Source organism: Bombyx mandarina, chromosome 05 (assembly GCF_030267445.1).
Source record: "Bombyx mandarina strain Sakado chromosome 05, ASM3026744v2".
NCBI lineage: Eukaryota > Metazoa > Arthropoda > Insecta > Lepidoptera > Bombycidae > Bombyx > Bombyx mandarina.
In genome coordinates this window covers 14,519,746-14,538,335 of record NC_143212.1, presented here as the reverse complement: position 1 = coordinate 14,538,335, position 18,590 = coordinate 14,519,746, and the positions used below count along the sequence as shown (strand labels likewise).

Below are 18,590 nucleotides of genomic sequence, written 5' to 3'. Positions count from 1 at the left end.
GCCATGTGGCACTATGTTTCGCAGAGTGAGAGCAATCATTTATGTTGGAGTGAGATTTTATGAGGTCGGTCCATCGTGTTGGTGATCGTCCGCGAGATCTTTTGCCCCTGACTTTTCCTTGCCCCACCAATTCTCAATGGAGTCCTCATTACGAGTGATGTGCCCGAAGAACTTGAGGTTTCGTATTTGGACTGTTGACATCGTACTAAACTTCATACTAACATCGTACTAAACTTCATACTAACATCGTACTAAACTTCAATTTTAATTCGCTTTGACGTCTTGTAGTATTTTATCTGGCAAGTCTTAAAAAAAAGTTCTTTTCATGAAACGAATAGATAAAGTAATTTGAAATTTTAACTTTAATGAAAGTAGGATACGGTCGGGTATTGTACGTATTGCTAAATGTGCGATCAAATGCGGTGCGGTGAGATCGAAAATAGCATCATTCAAAGTTGTAAACTTGATATTTGAATAACATTAATATTTCATCTAGAAAACTGTAAACTCACGTATATTTAAATAATATTAAAGTTCAAAACTGAAATGTATTTTGAAATTATAATTTTTTTTGTGTTAAAAAACGAAGCATTTTTACTAGGCTTCAACATGTCACACTTGTAATTTGCGGAGGAGGATACAACTCTTTGATTTAAATCAATCGAGAGCCTTCTCGATCGGAAATACACATCTGGCATTGTGATCTCCGCGTATCCATAGAGACAATCATCGTTGTTCACATCCGTCAGTTAATTGAATACAATAGCATAGGTGCTTACTAGCTATATGCCCCGTATAATTTATGTACATATGTGCATTGATAAGCAGTCGCGAAGCAAGTATCTTCAATAGATTTGTTTTCATCATATTCGTTCCACAGATTTCTGTTATAAATATTTAATCCCTAACATAATTCCTATTTCCCCCCTCCTACCTATCCCACTAAGCTACACAAGTACATATCTGACTAGTGGGGAATCAACAGAAGCGTAGACATCGTAAGGAGAATCTTACCACCCGAATTTGAGGACTAATATTGTAGTCTCAATAATAAATAAAACTGCTATGCCTTTCTAGATGGTATGAATATGACTGTAGACGCGGCAGAAGTTGGCATAACTTACAAACTCGTGCGTGCTTCCAATTACAACACGTCCTAAAATCGAATAAACCGCTTTCCATGAAAATCTTAATGAAACAAACAAAAGTCTATCGCTCGGTACATAACTAACCTTAAATTATAACACTATTTTACTTGAATAATTATTAAAAAAAAATTAAATGCTTGTAATTCGATCTAAAAAAAGTAACATACATATTCTAATCTCGCCATTATAACAAGAGCTGGAAATACAAAATTAAATAATTTTTCAAGCGCTAAAAAAGCTAAAGACTAAGGTCAGAAGCTGAGGTGAGCTGTCATTAATTATAATTATTTATTCCGAAAATAACGCTGATAGAACAGCGGGCACACCTAGGTAATTCTAAATCAATTCGTGGCACACGTTATTGTGCGGATGCAATTTGGAAGTTGAGACAAAAACCCGTCTCCGGCCGCGAATGGTTCTAACAAACGACCGAGTGCCGCTAATGATTCTGTGCCACGTATACCTACATGCGGTACACACAGTATCACCGAAGACCACATTCGCTACCACAAGACAAAACGATATTAAACGTTTTCATCTTTTAAATAATTATCTTTCATGGTTGCTATGCCGGAAAGCGTCTGTATTTCCCCAAACGTTTGAAGAACACTTTAGCGATTATGGAATGCACATTGAAGCCTTTTTTGTTCGTATATCTAATGGAATTTAATATGTAATTTGCGCAGTACTTTGCAAATTAAATAATGTCGCCTGTTTGTGCGTCCCGGGTCGACAGCAAAAAGAGGTCGGCACCCGCCTTCTGTTCTATCCAATATATAGTTTGTACACTTGGGGTTTTTGCACCATTGTGGGATGGTCGCTTGACCCTTTTATGACTGAGGGATTTTTAGATCCCGACCAAATACTTTAATGTAAACTGTAGCCTAACAGTCTATAATCTAAGACAGAAAAAAATCCAATACAATTTATCTCACACTGTCCGTGGTATAGAAAGTGATAGGTAGAACGAAAATAAGAAAATATATAAATAAAATACAATAAAAGTAAAAAACTACATATCGAGTTCCGGAATCTTTATAAAAAAATATATTTCCCATTAGTAGCTTTCCCTAACAAGCCATTCTCCGAAACCAGGTATAATATTAATACGGTATCTTTCGATTTCTTATAGGAAATTCCTATCCGTTTTCTTTCGGTTTAAAGACATTTACAGTTTTAACAATGAACGTAAATATATCAATCCACTACGTCGTAAACTTCGCACATTACAAAAGGCAACAATGTACAAAACAATAGTGGCCATTAAACAGTCGTGGCAGAGTTGTAGGGTACAACCCTGCTGTAGCCGAGTGCTTAGTGCGGTGGCTCGGGACCCGCCCTGTTCCCTGCGTCGTGTTTTTGTGGTCTCGTCTGCAGTAGCCACCACTTTCTTCCTGCCCCCTCCCGCCGGCAGCGATGACAAATGGGCCCCCGACAACCGCTTGCCCTTCGGCTGTTAATGTTCAGATAATTGTATTCTACTTCTGATGCACAGGCTAACTTAAATCGAAAAGTTTAGGAGATTACACTCCAATGAGCTCTAGCTTTATTTTATCTCAAGCTTCGTGGATTAACGATGGCTAAAACAAGCTTATCGCACTACTTTGTTGAGATTGATGAGTCTTGTGAAGAATACGCCGAAAATTTCGCTCAGAGCGAAGTTTTGCTGTATTTGAACACGTAACAAAATATGATGATGTAAGCAGATTAGATTAAGCGTGTTGAATAAATAGAAATAGGTTTTAATAATAACCAAATCTTAATTCAGTTAAATAATTTGTAAACCCGGCGGCTAGTAACAGTAGCAGTAGACGTGCTCGACAACTACTAGCGTTAATACAACAAAAAAGTAAAAATGAAACAAGACGTGGGTAAAGAATGTCAGCGTCACCCAGCCAGCGCCCGGCGACCTCTCCGCAGCCGTCGGTCACACGCCATTGACTCCGTTGAATAGTAAAGCCCGCTCCGTTACCGTCATATTATCTCCCGCCTTCCACTCTCTTAACAAATCTCAATTTAAACGCTTGGGGTGCCGCGACTCACTCGTAATTATACCTAAACGCGTTTACACTTCAATGTTTTGTAAGTCATTCAAAATGTTCAACGCGTTTTGAATCATTCGGTACGTGATATTCAAACACCGAACTGTCATTAATAAGAACGTTATAGTTCCGTGTAATGCAGTGCACATGCCTCCATTTCGGAACATGTGCGTTTTGTAAATTTTTTTTTTAGTCGTCTCAGATGTCATCCGACGAACTGATTGTCTAGAGTGCAGATGCTGAGAAACAAAACACGAATGTAGTAGTACCACTTGGCTATTTCCAGTACGGAATAATTTAGACGACCGATATGTAATTTAGTAATCCCAGCGACACCCACCTTAGAAATTCATAGTGTTGTTGCTTACTCGATGATTTAGTACGTTTATCCTTCGGTATTGCAAATTTCTGTAATATGATTTATTCGTGGCTACGTAACCGCAACTGTAATTAACGTTTTCGATGATGATTTATCACAACTGAGCGAGCCACAATATTAATTAGACGTGGATTTTTTTAACGACACGTACTTGACCTTTGACCTGTCTTTAAAATTTTTATGTATACTAATTTCCCGTGATGAATAAGGTTCTTAAAGATTTTAACCCATAGACACAGCCCGCTGAGTTTCTCGCCGGATCTTCTCAGTGGGACGCGTTTCCGATCCGGTGCTAGATTCTGCGAAGCACTGCTGTTGCTAGGGCCAGTGTTAGGAACACTTCCGGTTTGATCCCCGAGAGCTCACCTGCACGCTAGGGTAAAGCTGGAATAGCCTCTCAAGGCTATCAGCATAGGTGGGGAAAAAAAAAGATTTTGAACGGTCAAGAACAAGTTTTCGTTCTCGCCTAACTTATTCGGACTGCAAGTTAATAATTTTACGCAAAGCATTTTCTGATTGATACTAGGCAATGCGCGGCCCACGTTTTATTCGCGCCTCGATCATAATTATTTTCGTTGGCATTATCACGGCACTCGATTAGGTTTGTTCAACTCTGTTATTACGAACACCTGAAGTATTATATACCATAGGATATTACTATGCTATTAATGTACATCTGTTGTTATTATTTATATAATATTTACTACTATTAATGCTAATAGTGTCGATGTAAACTAGCTTGGCCCGAACATTGCCTAGTCATTCGTGCTGTCATTAGTATGAGACAGCAAAGATTACACTGCGGCACATTGTGCTGATAAAATTCGTTTACTTCAATGATTATTCGACATGCATTACATTTTAACATTAGGTATATTTAATAATAGTTTAATAATCTTTCTTCAAACGAGGCTTGTGGACAGTGCTTAAGTACGGGAGCACGTTGACGCTGCCCCTGGCATTGCTGACGTCCATGGGCGACGGTCATCACTCTACATCAGAAGGGCCGTATGCTCGTCTGTCTTCAATGGCAAAAAAATATGTTTTCAACATCCTACCGGATTCATAGACATATCGCAATATCTGGAATTTGATAACTATGGAATATAAGTAGATTGATTTAACTTATCTATTGGTGGCTATAAAGAATGTATTTCCAAGTAGTTTAGAATGTTAGGAATTAGTATCTTGGTCAAGTATGTATCGGATTAGGTTAAGTGTGTTGTTGCTGCCCGGTCGTCTGCGAGTATCTTGTATGACATCACCGGAATATGTCTCGTGCTGCCTTAAATGGTCGGATCGTGTATGATCTATCGTCTAATACACACTTGTAACAGCTGATATTGTTCGTGACTCGATATTCGGGTACGGGCTGCGTCTAAATATGGCCGTGTATTGATTCACCGAGCTGTCTTCGAGATTCGTCGTTTTTTTGTCTGTGTAACTTTTTCGTTGACTGATATGGAATTGCAACGTATAATGTATATTTGATTATCGTTCATGGATTCTCTGGTTTATCGTGATTCCTCACGATAAACCAGTCATTTGTAATTAACAATTTGATAATTTGAAAATTTTCTGTTTTTTTTTTAAATCAAATTAAATTAATCAGTTGTCTGGAAGACCGCCTATTGTACAAACCTATCTGCTTTTTGACTGTTTTTGAATGATAATTGTGTTTTGGTGTGCAATAAAGTGTATTCTCTCTATCTCTCTAAAACAATTACCTGTAGCAATGTTAAATATAAAAAAAAACCAGCTATAACGCCCCTGTCGTGAATTTGTGACACAGTTTCCACCCGAAATTAGCAACATTCGCATTTATCTCTAATATTCGGAGCGGCTCTCCCAGATTTCGTGTAATCGGCTTATCTGTCGGGATGTTTGTGAATTGTCGTTCCTGTGGCCCGGACCGCTGCCGGGGCGGAGTCCCGTCTTATTAATCGGCTGTCGGGAGCATCTGCTGGAGCTATTTACAGTCGGTCTGACCCCTGTCGTTGAGGTGAAGAAGTTTCGGTACGTGTCCGTGTTGCTTGGACCCTGACGTTTTGTCTTTGTAAGGCCATTGTTTCGTGCAACAACAGGAATTGAACAGATAAATTATTGTGCGCTTGGTAGTGGTAAATGATTGTAAAAAATTGTATCTTTTCGGTATTTGAAAAGTACTTTTAATTGTGTTTTAATTAAGTAGAAAAAACCGTAAAAGTATCTTCAATTACTCTTACGTAATAATTAGTTAATATTTACGACTCGCTAAAACCGAAGAAAATACTTCTTTAAATTGCCCATAAAACATACATAGGTATAGAATAGTCACTAGTATATAGGAATATTCGCTGGTAGCTTAAGCGGTTATACTAGCTTCTAATACTAGCCCTAGCAAGTGCTTCGTAGAATCTACCACCGGATAGGAATCGCAACCCATTGAGAAGATCGGGCGGGAAACTCAGTGAACTGTATCTATGGGGTACACTACCATCAGGTAGGTGTACAGTTGGTAGAAGAAATTGTATGCGACTGTGCTACTTTGCACTGGTTGTTAATGTTATCATATTAAATTTAATGCCACATGTTCCGATTAAATCATAAGCAATACCAAACAATTTTTTTTTTATTGCTTAGAAGGGTGAACGAGCTCACATCCCACCTGTTGTTAAGTGGTTACTGGAGCCCATAGACATCTAAAACGTAAATGCGCCACTCACCTCGAGATATAAGTTCTAAGGTCTCAGGTATAGTTACAACGGCTGCCCCACCAAATATAAAGAATACTAAAATTAGAACATAAAAAATCATAAGCAACATAAGTATGTATGTAGTAACTCGGAACGTTCGTTGAATTTTTGATTCAAAACTTAAGGTCAAATATAAGTAATTGATTGTAATCGTTAAATTAAAAACACGTAAGAACAAATTACTCGTTGCTATGTTAGAGTACCAAAAAAAAAAAGTGTATGTATGTAGTGTGTACAGTAATATCGTGTATCTTAATGTTAACTCACTAGGAAGTATTGTGTGTACCTACCTCGATGGTAATTAATCAATGGAAAAATTTTACACAGCTTAGAGCATTACATAATGATGTTTAATAACTTTTAATTACTAATCACGATGTGTTTTACGTTTTAATTAAAATCTTTAATGATAATTTTTACAATGCATTTCTGGATGAGTTGGATACGCTTATAATTTAAAAATTAATGCTTAGATGGGTAGACAAACTCATAGCCCATCTGGTGTTAAGTAGTTACCGGAGCCCGTAGACGTCTACAACGTAAATGCCGCCACCCACCTTGCGACATGAGTTCTAAGGTGTCAGTGTTTACAGTACAACGGCTGCCCCGCCCTTCAAACCGAAACGCAGTACTGCTTCACGACAGAAATAGGCAGGGTGGTGGTACCTACCCGAGCGGACTCACAAGATGTCCTACCACCAGTAATTACGCAAATTAAAATTTTTCTGGTTTCATTTTTATTACACGACGTTAACACTTCACAGTGGAAGTCAATCACGGACATTTGTTAAGTACGTATTTCATTAGAAAAATTGGTACCTGCTTGCGGGTTTCGAAAACCGTTACTTCGTTCGATACGAATGTACCGGGCGTCTTATGTTTTAGACCACGATGACTTACAAAAGCTTTAACATTTAAAGAACAAGTGCATAAGCAGTCTCATAAACAGATATTTTATGATAGGTAAAAGATAAGAGACCCACTTTATTTGTATCGAGCGATGCATGCGGGTGTTTAAATCCGGCAGGAAGGTAAAAAAATTCAAAAGAAATACGTACGTACGTGTTCACGAATGTTTACCGCGATTTTTTTTCCTATCTCATCGCTGGTAACATAAGGGGCTCTTCCAACTGCTCACAAACCGGTAGGTGGGCTCACGGACTCAACCTAAGAGAATTGCTAACATTGGCATTAGCAGGATCAGTGCTTCGCTGAATCTACCACCGGATCGGAATTGCGACCCACTGAAAAGATCCGGGCAAAAACTCGGTGGGTTGTAATTATTGGTTAGTTCGCACGTCGAACTCTTCGTCGTTATCGACAACCTAAAAGAACCGACAGCAGATCCGAAGGCATCGCGATAATGGAATAAGACCGTGCAGTAAAAATCAAACCCGTCAAAAATTATACAAGTGCGTTATTTCTGGTGACAGCTTATTTATTGTAAGATCCCATAGATATATACTATAATACCATATTATTTCTGCTGGGAAGCCGTCGTGCATTCCTCAATATTCGGCGGCTTTCGTGTTCCATGGGCTCCGGTGGTAAGACCAGGTTGGCTGGTGAGATGTACAGTAACCTTCTTAATTTAATTGAAATTCGTTTTGGTGGAATGTTAGCAGAAATTAAACTATTAAAATAAATCAATAGAAATTTTGTTAGATACTCTCTATCAGTCAAATTCAGCTAATTAAATATATGTTAAGTCTCCATGGGTAGTAAATGTGTTATCAATCATAATATATTACCAAATACCTACTTTTTTTTTAATTACAGAAATCCATTTGAAATTTATTCATATAACGCAACATTAATATCATAACCAACTTAAGTACCTATACGCTGTAATAGTAAAAAACCTTAGTCTATGAATCATTTGGTTAGATTATGTATCCGAACACCAGCTCGTGTTTAGTGGGCACGTGCGGCTCAGAGAGCCCGGCCTACGCTTGTTCCGGCAAAAAACACTTTCCCGACCCTGCTTCGTGCAAGGTTACTACTCGTAAGCTCCAAGGCTTGAACGATTGATGCTCTAAACGTACTCATAGAACACTTTGACTAAATCTTGTATCTCCGTGATGTTTTTTGTTTTTTTTTTTTATTGCTTAGATGGGTGGACGAGCTCACAGCCCACCTGATATTAAGTGGTTACTGGAGCCCATAGACATCTACAACGTAAATGCGCCACCCACCTTGAGATATAAGTTCTAAGGTCTCAGTATAGTTACAACGGCTGCCCCACCCTTCAAATCGAAACGCATTACTGCTTCACGGCAGAAATAGGCGGGGCGGTGGTACCTACCCGTGCGGACTCACAAGAGGTCCTACCAATGGTCCTAACAATTGATAAACAAATTAATGGGTTTTGATATAGCCGTTGCTACTACGTTAGGCAATTTTAGGTCTTTTAGAAGTAACAGAAGAAGTCTGTTGCCGAGTGCGGTACATAATCGATGTTACGTAAACGGGTCTTTTAAAGTATTTCTATTGCTTAGGTGGGGGAAAGAGCTCACGGCCCACCTGATGTTAAGGGGTTACCGGAGCCCATAGACATTTACAATCTAAATTCCGCCACCCACCTTGAGATATGAGTTCTAAGGTCTCAGTACAGTTACAACGACTGCCCCACCCTTCAAATCGAAACGCATTACTGCTTCACGGCAGAAATATGCAATAAATAGTCTGATAATTAATAAAAATATTTACTATTGAGAGTTCTTCGGTCGGTATACGATATCACGTTTTAGCCGCAAAACGCAAAACACAACTTATGGTACGGTTCCTGGGATGGAAGTATTATTTCCGCAATAAAAGTGCTGTAATGTGTTAATTGAAACTTAACCTTAAGTAAGGTGATGATTCGCTCATGTTCACTCCACGGGTTCTAATAACACTATGAACACAACATCTATTGTTATTTCTACAACCTCTTTAAGGTGATTAACGGTAATTAGCCCAATTTCTTGAATTTTGGCTCGAGCTAATATAACTGCCTAAAGTTTTTATCATTATCTCATCCGTGCTAGTAATCTCACCAAATCTTCTACCTGATTCCTTATTGCCAATCTCTTAACAGTTGGATACATTAGGGCGAGCTTGCACAATTAGCCCAATTGCTTGAATTGTGGCTCGAACTAATACAACTGCCTAAAATTCTTATCATAATCTCGTCCGTACTAGTAATCTCACCAAATCTTCTACCTAATTCCTTATTTCCAATCTCTTAACAGTAGGATATATTAGGGCGTGCTTGCACGGGTGGGTGGCAATGTCCTATCGTTGAAGCGAAACTTTAAAGCATTCCATGGTCGTTCGGCGAGTTATACCTGATTGTATATGTTCCTTAACCACTTAATAATAAAGTATGTGGTAAGCTAAAGAAAGTTTTGGAAAAAACCTGTTTTCTTTCGAAATAAAATCATTACAAAAATTTATAAGATACTAATATTGCACGATTACTGTGTACAAAATAAAATATTAGCCAGTATTTATTTCATCAATAATTATTATCTTAATGAAATATCTCGTGAAAGCCTAAAGCCGTCTGTTGTGTTAGAATAGATGGTTTTTGCTCGAACACTGGCGTCGCGAGATTAAGGCTACTGAGAAATAAATTATACGGTTTAGGTCCACAGTAATCTTGCGTTGCGTTGGCGAATTTAACTAATGCTAGGGTAAACTGGCGACGTATAAACGTGGGCACATTTCATGTTTTATGTACAAGCACAATATAATGTATTGAATCAATCGATAATAAAATTACCCGAGTAAAATTTCAATGCAATAACATTAACGACGTCACTTAAAACTGATAGCGGCGATAGTGTGTTTAAATACTGGTTATTAAACAGGAGCTAGTTGGTCGTCGTAATAAAGAACTTTGGAAAATGTGAGTTTTAAGGCTTTTTATATTATATTACCGGTTCTACCCGGTTAATGATATCCATAGCCGGTCCCGGGGCTCGATCTAAAAGATCTAATTGCACCGAACACTGGATATTGTGTTGCTTCGTATGCGACCTTTAATTTGTTGAAACGCGGGTGCTTCATTTATCCATTGCAGTTTTTGCTGAGAACCAGTTTAGAAGACTTTTCTTAATATGTCACAGTTACACGTTGCGAATCATTAACGCGGGAACTTGCTTATATTACGTTTTTTGTCAAGACTGTCTTACGCATATAAAATATTTAAAAAATATTAAGGGATTTATTAGAAGTTATAATGGCGAACGGAGATGTCATTGTAGGAACTAGTACCTGTTTATAAATTTATTATCATCATAACATAATCTATTTTTGTTTATTCATAATGAGTTCACTAGATGATGACCAAGCTTTGCTCGTTTTTTTTTTTGATAACGCCCTCTTGTTGTGTCTTTAAAGCGGTTATTATTATTCGCCAATAGATGTCGGGAAGAGTCATAAAGTTGATTATTGAAAACACGAATAAAACAACATTTTCTGAAAATAAATCGTAGCTAGATCTATTTATCGCCCCCGAAATCCCCTGTATACTAAATTTTATGAAAATCGTTGGAGCCGTTTCCGATATTCAGATTATATACATGTCGCATCCGGGTCAATAGTTCGGAATATCAACGATACACAAACGTCAAAGTGACAGAATGGCCGTGTCGTGGTGGACGACTTTTAGTAATATTAAGACGGTGGTTTTGATTATTATTTTAAATGATGAAATGTTGTTTTGATAAATATCACAAAATGAAGGGTAGACTCCGTAACGCCACAGTTATAAAATGGCGGTACGTGGACAGAGTCGTGGCATTCCGTGTCAGACAGTGATTCCGTCCGTCTCAGTCAGTCAGTCAGTCGGTCTGTCGGTATGTGCAACGAAACTGTCGGTTTATCCTGTAATTGTGAAAGTTGTGTGTATTGAGTTTCAATAATTATTATTGAAAAGTTTTATTGACTAAACTGAGTTCAATCGAATACGAGTGATGACGAAAGCTACCGCTCAGCCATCCCCGCCGCCGCCGTCGACATCAGAAGTGGGATCAGGACTCTACTCTCACTGGCGTGACTTGTTTGAACATGTTCGAAGTACAGCAAAAAACATGATGCAGATCAGAATACTAGTAGTGGTACGCCACAAGAGCGTGAATGCAGCATACGTAAGTCGTGTCATAACGTCTGCTACCTCGATGGAAGATCTGAGCCACGAACAAATCGTCACATCTTACGTTCTGGCTCATGTTGCCCAGTTGACTCTCGACTTATCACATGGCATTTACTAGCGGAAATACGACGCGTAAAAAGCTATTGCAAGAAATTAAGGCAAGTGTCAGTCTCAGGTGAAACTTCGATCGCAATAATGGATCGGTCATGACGAGTGGGTAGTTCCGACAAGAATTATTTTAAGCGGCTGACTTCTGCTAGAGTTACATGGCACTAGTGCAGTAAACCAGGACATGAGACTGTGAATTGTCGCTGAAATTTTAGAATCTACTAGATTCAATACCAATAACATTACACGTTCGATGACTTCGGGCTCCAACAAGCAAGCAAACAAGAAAGCAAGCAAGTTTCCGTGGGGAAGAAAAATTGACACATCTGAAGTCGTCGTGACCTGTAAGATAAGACGTCCGGTGCGTTCGTGTCTGGCGACGCGGCGGTGTTCGGGTCCCGCTGGCGGATGCAAGTTTTTCTGGTGAAGTGCGTGCTTGTGCGTGCTTGACAAGTGTTTGCGGTTGGCTTCCGCAGTGTGGGAGTAACATCGTGTAGGAGAGGTGGAACCCGCAAAATTGTAGTTTGCGTGGTGGCTGGTAAGATTTGCTGTGGTAAAAAGTTTGCGTAGTGGTAAAATGTCTTGTGAGTCTGCACAGGTAGCCGGAGGTGAGTCTTCCGCGGTCGCGGCCTACCTAGTCTGCGAGAACCGGGCAGATCGCCTCAACGGTACGGAGGCCGGCCGACGGGTCCGCCAAACGACGAGACCACGCCTCCAACACGGACTGCCGAGATTGGAGCCTCCGCGCTCCGGCCGCACTTGCGCTAGGGCGCGCCGCCTCGTAGGAGACTGTGAGGTATCCTTGAATAACTCTGACTGCGATCGCGCGCTGCCGGCGTCACAGCGCGGCGACGTTCTCGTGGGTAAGGACGTGGCACCAGACGGGTGCTCCGTATAGTGCCATCGACCGCACGGGTACCATCACCCTGCCTATTTCTGCCGTGGGGCAGTGGTGTATTTCGGTTTGAATGGTGGGGCAGTGGTTGTAACTATACTGAGACCTTAGAACTTCTATCTCAAGGTGTGTGGTGCGTTTACGCTGTGGATGTCTATGGGTTCCAGTAACCACTTAACACAAGGTGGGATGTGAGCTCGTCCACACATTAAAACGAAGAGCGTAATCAAACGAAATTAGATCCGAAGTTTAAAGGGCCGTTTAAAGTAGTTGAAGTATTGGATGGTGACCGTTACACATTGAAAGCTTTAAATTCAAAACGTACTTACAAATACCCACATGATAGGCTAAGAAAAATGCCAGCATGACACATACCAGTCGAGGTTGATGTAAATGATGATGATGAAGAGCAAGCTTAAATTGTGGTGAAAACTCGAGTAAAGATAGTCTATCGGCCGTATTGTGTTCTACCGTACCAGTAGCTATTACGTAGTCGTAGCCGGGTAGAAATCGGTTGTCTCTTGAGGCAACTCAAGTAGTCCGTGGGTGCGCGGTGCGCGTTTGGATCTGGCGGAGGTCGGGGTCTGTAAAGACCATCGTGTGTAGTCAGCGGGTGATGCACACGGGCGATCCACGCTGTGGATGCGCATCATGAGGGCAATTGCGATTGCTGGTCGGCTGGAGAGCCGTGGCGTTAGATATTTTTACTTGGAAGTTTTCTTTGATCTGAGTTCCTGTAAGCTATGCCTGATTTGTACAGAGTAAATTTGAAGTTTGATGAACGACTGTGGTTAACCATCACACGAGGACGTGTACAGTCAGGAAGACCGTGTCGCAATCAACACGTGATTGCTGCAGCCAATACGAGATATGGGACGCAAGCTCCGTCTGTCGGCGCTCGATGGGTCAACTATTCACCGGCCGAGCGGAGCGACATGCCGGTAGCTGTGTAATATCGAGTATTTTTGGTAAATGAGAACAATCTAGTGAGTCGTATTATTTTTATTTGGATTTTGGTGCCGAATGTTCTCTTGTCGAGAAATCTATATGCGATGGTTCTCATAAAAGGACTGTTGATTAGAGTCTCAGGGATGACTGTTGATTAGAGTCACAGGGATGACTATCATTGAACACTTGTAGTCACAGGGATGACTATCATTGAACACTTGTAGTCACAGGGATGACTATCATTGAACACTTGTAGTCACAGGGATGACTATCATTGAACACTTGTAGTCACAGGGATGACTATCATTGAACACTTGTAGTCACAGGGATGACTATCATTGAACACTTGTAGTCACAGGGATGACTATCATTGAACACTTGTAGTCACAGGGATGACTTATTTACTGTGTACATGAATTGTACGGGGAGAACTTGCAGCAGTAGTAAATCACTACTTTTATTTTAGTAGAGTGATCAGATATGGCCGAGCGTGAATGATACTGTGCGGTATTGGCTTTTGTTTCAGATTAACACACGAGGACGTGTGTAACACAGGATGGCCGTGTCGCATCCGGGTCAATAGTTCGGAATATCAACGATACACAAACGTCAAAGTGACAGAATGGCCGTGTCGTGGTGGACGACTTTTAGTAATATTAAGACGGTGGTTTTGATTATTATTTTAAATGATGAAATGTTGTTTTGATAAATATCACAAAATGAAGGGTAGACTCCGTAACGCCACAGTTATAAAATGGCGGTACGTGGACAGAGTCGTGGCATTCCGTGTCAGACAGTGATTCCGTCCGTCTCAGTCAGTCAGTCAGTCAGTCAGTCGGTCTGTCGGTATGTGCAACGAAACTGTCGGTTTATCCTGTAATTGTGAAAGTTGTGTGTATTGAGTTTCAATAATTATTATTGAAAAGTTTTATTGACTAAACTGAGTTCAATCGAATACGAGTGATGACGAAAGCTACCGCTCAGCCATCCCCGCCGCCGCCGTCGACATACATATATATTAATATACAAGAATTGCTCGTTTAAAGGTATAAGATTTCGAATTTTATATTTATGTTTACATTGTGGATTTAATTTGTAGGTATGTATAATTTTCGTCATTACGGTAATACTACGGACGCGGAGCATTAATAAGCGCGTTATAATCGATATTAAAGGTTCAGAAGCGCAACTGTTTGCCTCGGGCGTATAGAGTAATGTTACTTAAATCCAATTATAATATCTTTATTGTTCAATTACCTATGCGGTAGCAGGGTATCGCGAGACTATATACGGAATGTAGCATCACACGAGAATTTTTCCTACAACAATGTTGAGAATCGTAATGATTGGAACATATTTAATCAATAGTCGTTTGAAAGTCGAGAACAATGACAACGAAAGCTTGCTGCGAAAAGCAAATACATCTCATGAAGTAACTTTGTTCTTAAATTAATTTAAATAAATGTAAACACTTTACAGTTACTAGTTTTTTAAAGCTCTGACTTTTGTAACACAGGTTTTCCTAGCATAAAAGTCAGGGAATTTTGTTATTGTATACCTCATAAAAAAGCCATGTATATTATTATACTAGTGTTAAGAATTCTTGTACGTGTTTGCATTTTAAGAGGCTTGAATAAATATTATTATTATTATTATTATTGTCGAACAAATTTTCCAAAGCGAACAAATAAATAGTTTGGTCACAGAGTTGTTTAATGGTAAATTTCGAAAAAGAAAAACATTCCGCATTAAGAGAAAGCATATGACATGGATATTCCTATGTGATCTAAACTGCAGATGATAATATAGTTTTAAAAAATGTGTGTCTAAATGATAGATATAAAAAATAAAACCTTTCTAAAAAACCCTTCTAAAGTAAATACGCAATATAGATTTCATAAAATTATCATACCCCAAATTGGTTATTCATTGTGATATTACTGAAAGTCTGTTCCCGACAAGCGCACTTCGGAGATAAAGCAATTGGCAACTCTATGGCATATTTATTATAGCTATTTAACTGGCTAAAAGACAGCGAGAGAGGGAGAACAAGTTTGCGAGCTGGTAAAAACTGGACCGCTTCGAAAGGCGGGAATTTATCGAAGCCGACGACGACTCATCGCGGTATTTCATCCGGAATCTCCAATTAAAAGTTTTATCTAGACCCCTAACCTGATTCGTGGAAATCTAATACGATTTTCTAATACGAATTTATATATTTTTATTTTTTTATTGCTTAGATGAGTGGACGAGCTCACAGCCCACCTGATCTTAAATGGTTACTGGAGCCCATAGACATCTACAACGTAAATGCGCCACCGTCTCGAGATATAAGTTCTAAGGTCGCAAGTATAGTTACAACGGCTGCCCTACCCTTCAAACCGAAACGCATTACTGCTTCACGGCAGAAATAGGCGGGGTGGTGGTACCTATCCGTGCGGACTCACAAGAGGTCCTACCACCAGTAAATAATACGAAATCTGTTACGTCAAAATAGTTTCTGCAATACATGGAAGTGAATATGTTAATGTCTTTTTTGAAGCCTCTCTTACGAAGGATGCTGCGTTTGGTTTAAGAGATTTGTAAAAAGCGTATCCGTCACAGTGCCAATTATTTCAGAACATCGAGACTAGAGTTTTACGTGCATCGATGTTTATTTAGGCAACAAAATTAATTTCTAAACTAAATGAAGCTTAAACTAAATCGATATGTTCACTAGAAGACATAGTCAAGTCTAGACGCAGAAAAGATAGAATTTAAGGAGTGAATTCTTGAATTTTGGTTAAAAACTTTCGGTAATAAATGAAAAAAATAGAATATAACCTTCGGAAGTTCATTAACAACTTTGTTTGTCGACTTGCTAATTATATTGTTATGAACTTGCCTTGTCTCGTATAAGTTCATACCGGCCTTATGTGAACGACTTAACGGTTCCCTCGTAACATTCTCGAAGGGCTATTATAAATATGGCGATCATAAAAACCGAGTGAATAACTTCACACAGATGGTATTTTATTAATTTATCATTTAATTAACGTTTTCATATGTAAGTATTTGATAATTCACGATAGCTACTTCGAAAATGTTCAATGTTATATGCATGATAGGACTGTTACTGGATTGTAAGAAGCATATTGTGACATTATAGAGAACATATTATAACGTAGGTACGACTGGTTGAACGAGGAATATTTATATCTAATCAGATACTTTCTACTGGTGGTAGGACCTCTTGTGAGTCCGCGCGGGTGGGTACCACCACCCTGCCTATTTCTGCCGTGAAGCAGTAATGCGTTTCGGTTTGAAGGGTGGGGCAGCCATTGTAACTACTTGAGACATTAGAATTTATATCTCAGCGTGAGTGGTGCATTTACGTTGTAAATGTCTATGGGCTCTAGTGTCCACTTTACATCAGGTAGGCTGTGAGCTCATCAATCCATCTAAGCAATAAATAAAAAGTGATTTTTGGCAGAAATAGAGATGATGATAGTATTAACCAGTGCAGGTTCGCATCACGCTTTAATTTTTTGGGGCGGTCTAAAGGATTGCCCGACACTCCGACCATTGCGATATTTTATGTTAGAAAGTTTTACTACTATATGGCACTTAGAATCATATGGAGGGGTGAAAGACTATTTGGTTTAAGCGACGTTTTGCTTAATACGCGACATTTATCGTCGTAATTAAAGGTGCGTCTTATTTGGTATTAGCATCAAAAGTTCGATGCTCTTAATTGAACTTCAATTAAGTTTATTCCATTGAAATAGCTGAAGGAGTTTTTGTTAAAAAATTTTTTCTAAATTTTAAATATTACATGGCTCCTGTAAAGTTGCAAAAATGTCGCTTAAACCAAATAGCCTTTCACCCCTTCGATATAGAGAATAACAGTCCAAAGTCTGTCCATTGTCTTCTTACAAATATTCCTTAAACATGTAAAATATTTTCACCTAAATGTGCATGAGCTGAAATAAATTGTTAATGACATTACGTATATTTAAAATATCCACAAGAGTACTTTAGATACTAAATCGAATCAAATTATTAATAACTAGCTGTACCCGCCGCTTCGCAGGGCATTTAAAATTAACATTATTATTTTTCACCCCCACAAAGATTCTCATCATTAACGCCCCCGCAACTGGTGTAGGGAAGTCCAACACTCATATAAATATTAGCCTATCCATTAAGTACATGTATTTTCTACATGGATACCAAGTTTCAAGTCAATCGGATGCATGCTTCAGTAGTTATAACGGAACATCCGTAAAAACCACTGTAGATTTATATATTAGTATATATTAAATTAAAAGATCGTATCGTATCTAATCAATAAACTCAAACTCTTTTAAGAACAAAATCGATAAAAATCGTCGCCGCTTTGGTATACAATTTAATTGATATTCGTGACGATCTGACGAATCGAAGTAGGCTCGATTTGTCGTCTCGGATGACATGCCTGTGAGTGCGCACCGTCATCGGCGGTGTCAGGCCGTTTCACCAGCTCCGAAATGCTAAAAATGGCATAAATAATTTATACGTCGCTCGGGCGGACTCCGTTTTTGTCTCGGCCGACCTGTCCACCGATGCATTTATAATATAAGGGTGCTTTTTGCATCGTCGCTCGTCGCTTCTGGAATGCAACCGCTAAAATTGATCATGTCTGAAACGTGAGCTGCAGCTGTAATGGCTCGATCAGCGGTCCGTTTAACTATCGCGGTTTGCGTCTAAATTATCTACGTTTTGTTTTGTAATAGCCTACTGTTTGCTTAATGCGAGTTTTTTAACGTTCTCGATAGCGTAAAAGTTAACTCAATTTTGTATGGAATTGGAATGTTTACTTACGTTTGCCGCTAGGGGCAGTGTTCCAACTGCATACACAAATTTGACTTTTACGCTATTGAGTAAGTTAAAAAACTCGCACATTTTGTTTTTCTTACCTAAGTTGATGGTCTTGAGAGACCATTTCAGCGTAACCGGGCGAGTAGGTGAGCTCACGGAACTCAAACCTGACGTTGTTGCTAACACGACCCTAGCAAGAGCCGTGCTTCGCAGAATCTACCACCGGATCGGTACCACAGACACAGCCCACTGAGTTTCTAGCCGGAGAAGATACGGCTAGAAACTCAGTGGGCTGTGTCTGGGTTAATTTACTCGGTGAGCCCTTCGTCACAAGCGACGGGTTCCACGAGAACAAT

At 39.4% G+C, this 18,590-nt stretch overlaps 1 protein-coding gene across 1 annotated transcript in view; it reads left to right on the top strand.

The window, feature by feature from the left end:
• The window catches only part of LOC114242816 (uncharacterized), a 33,774-nt gene that overhangs the window by 6,477 nt on the left and 8,707 nt on the right, over positions 1–18,590 (top strand). The gene's annotated exons all lie outside the window — the stretch shown is intronic.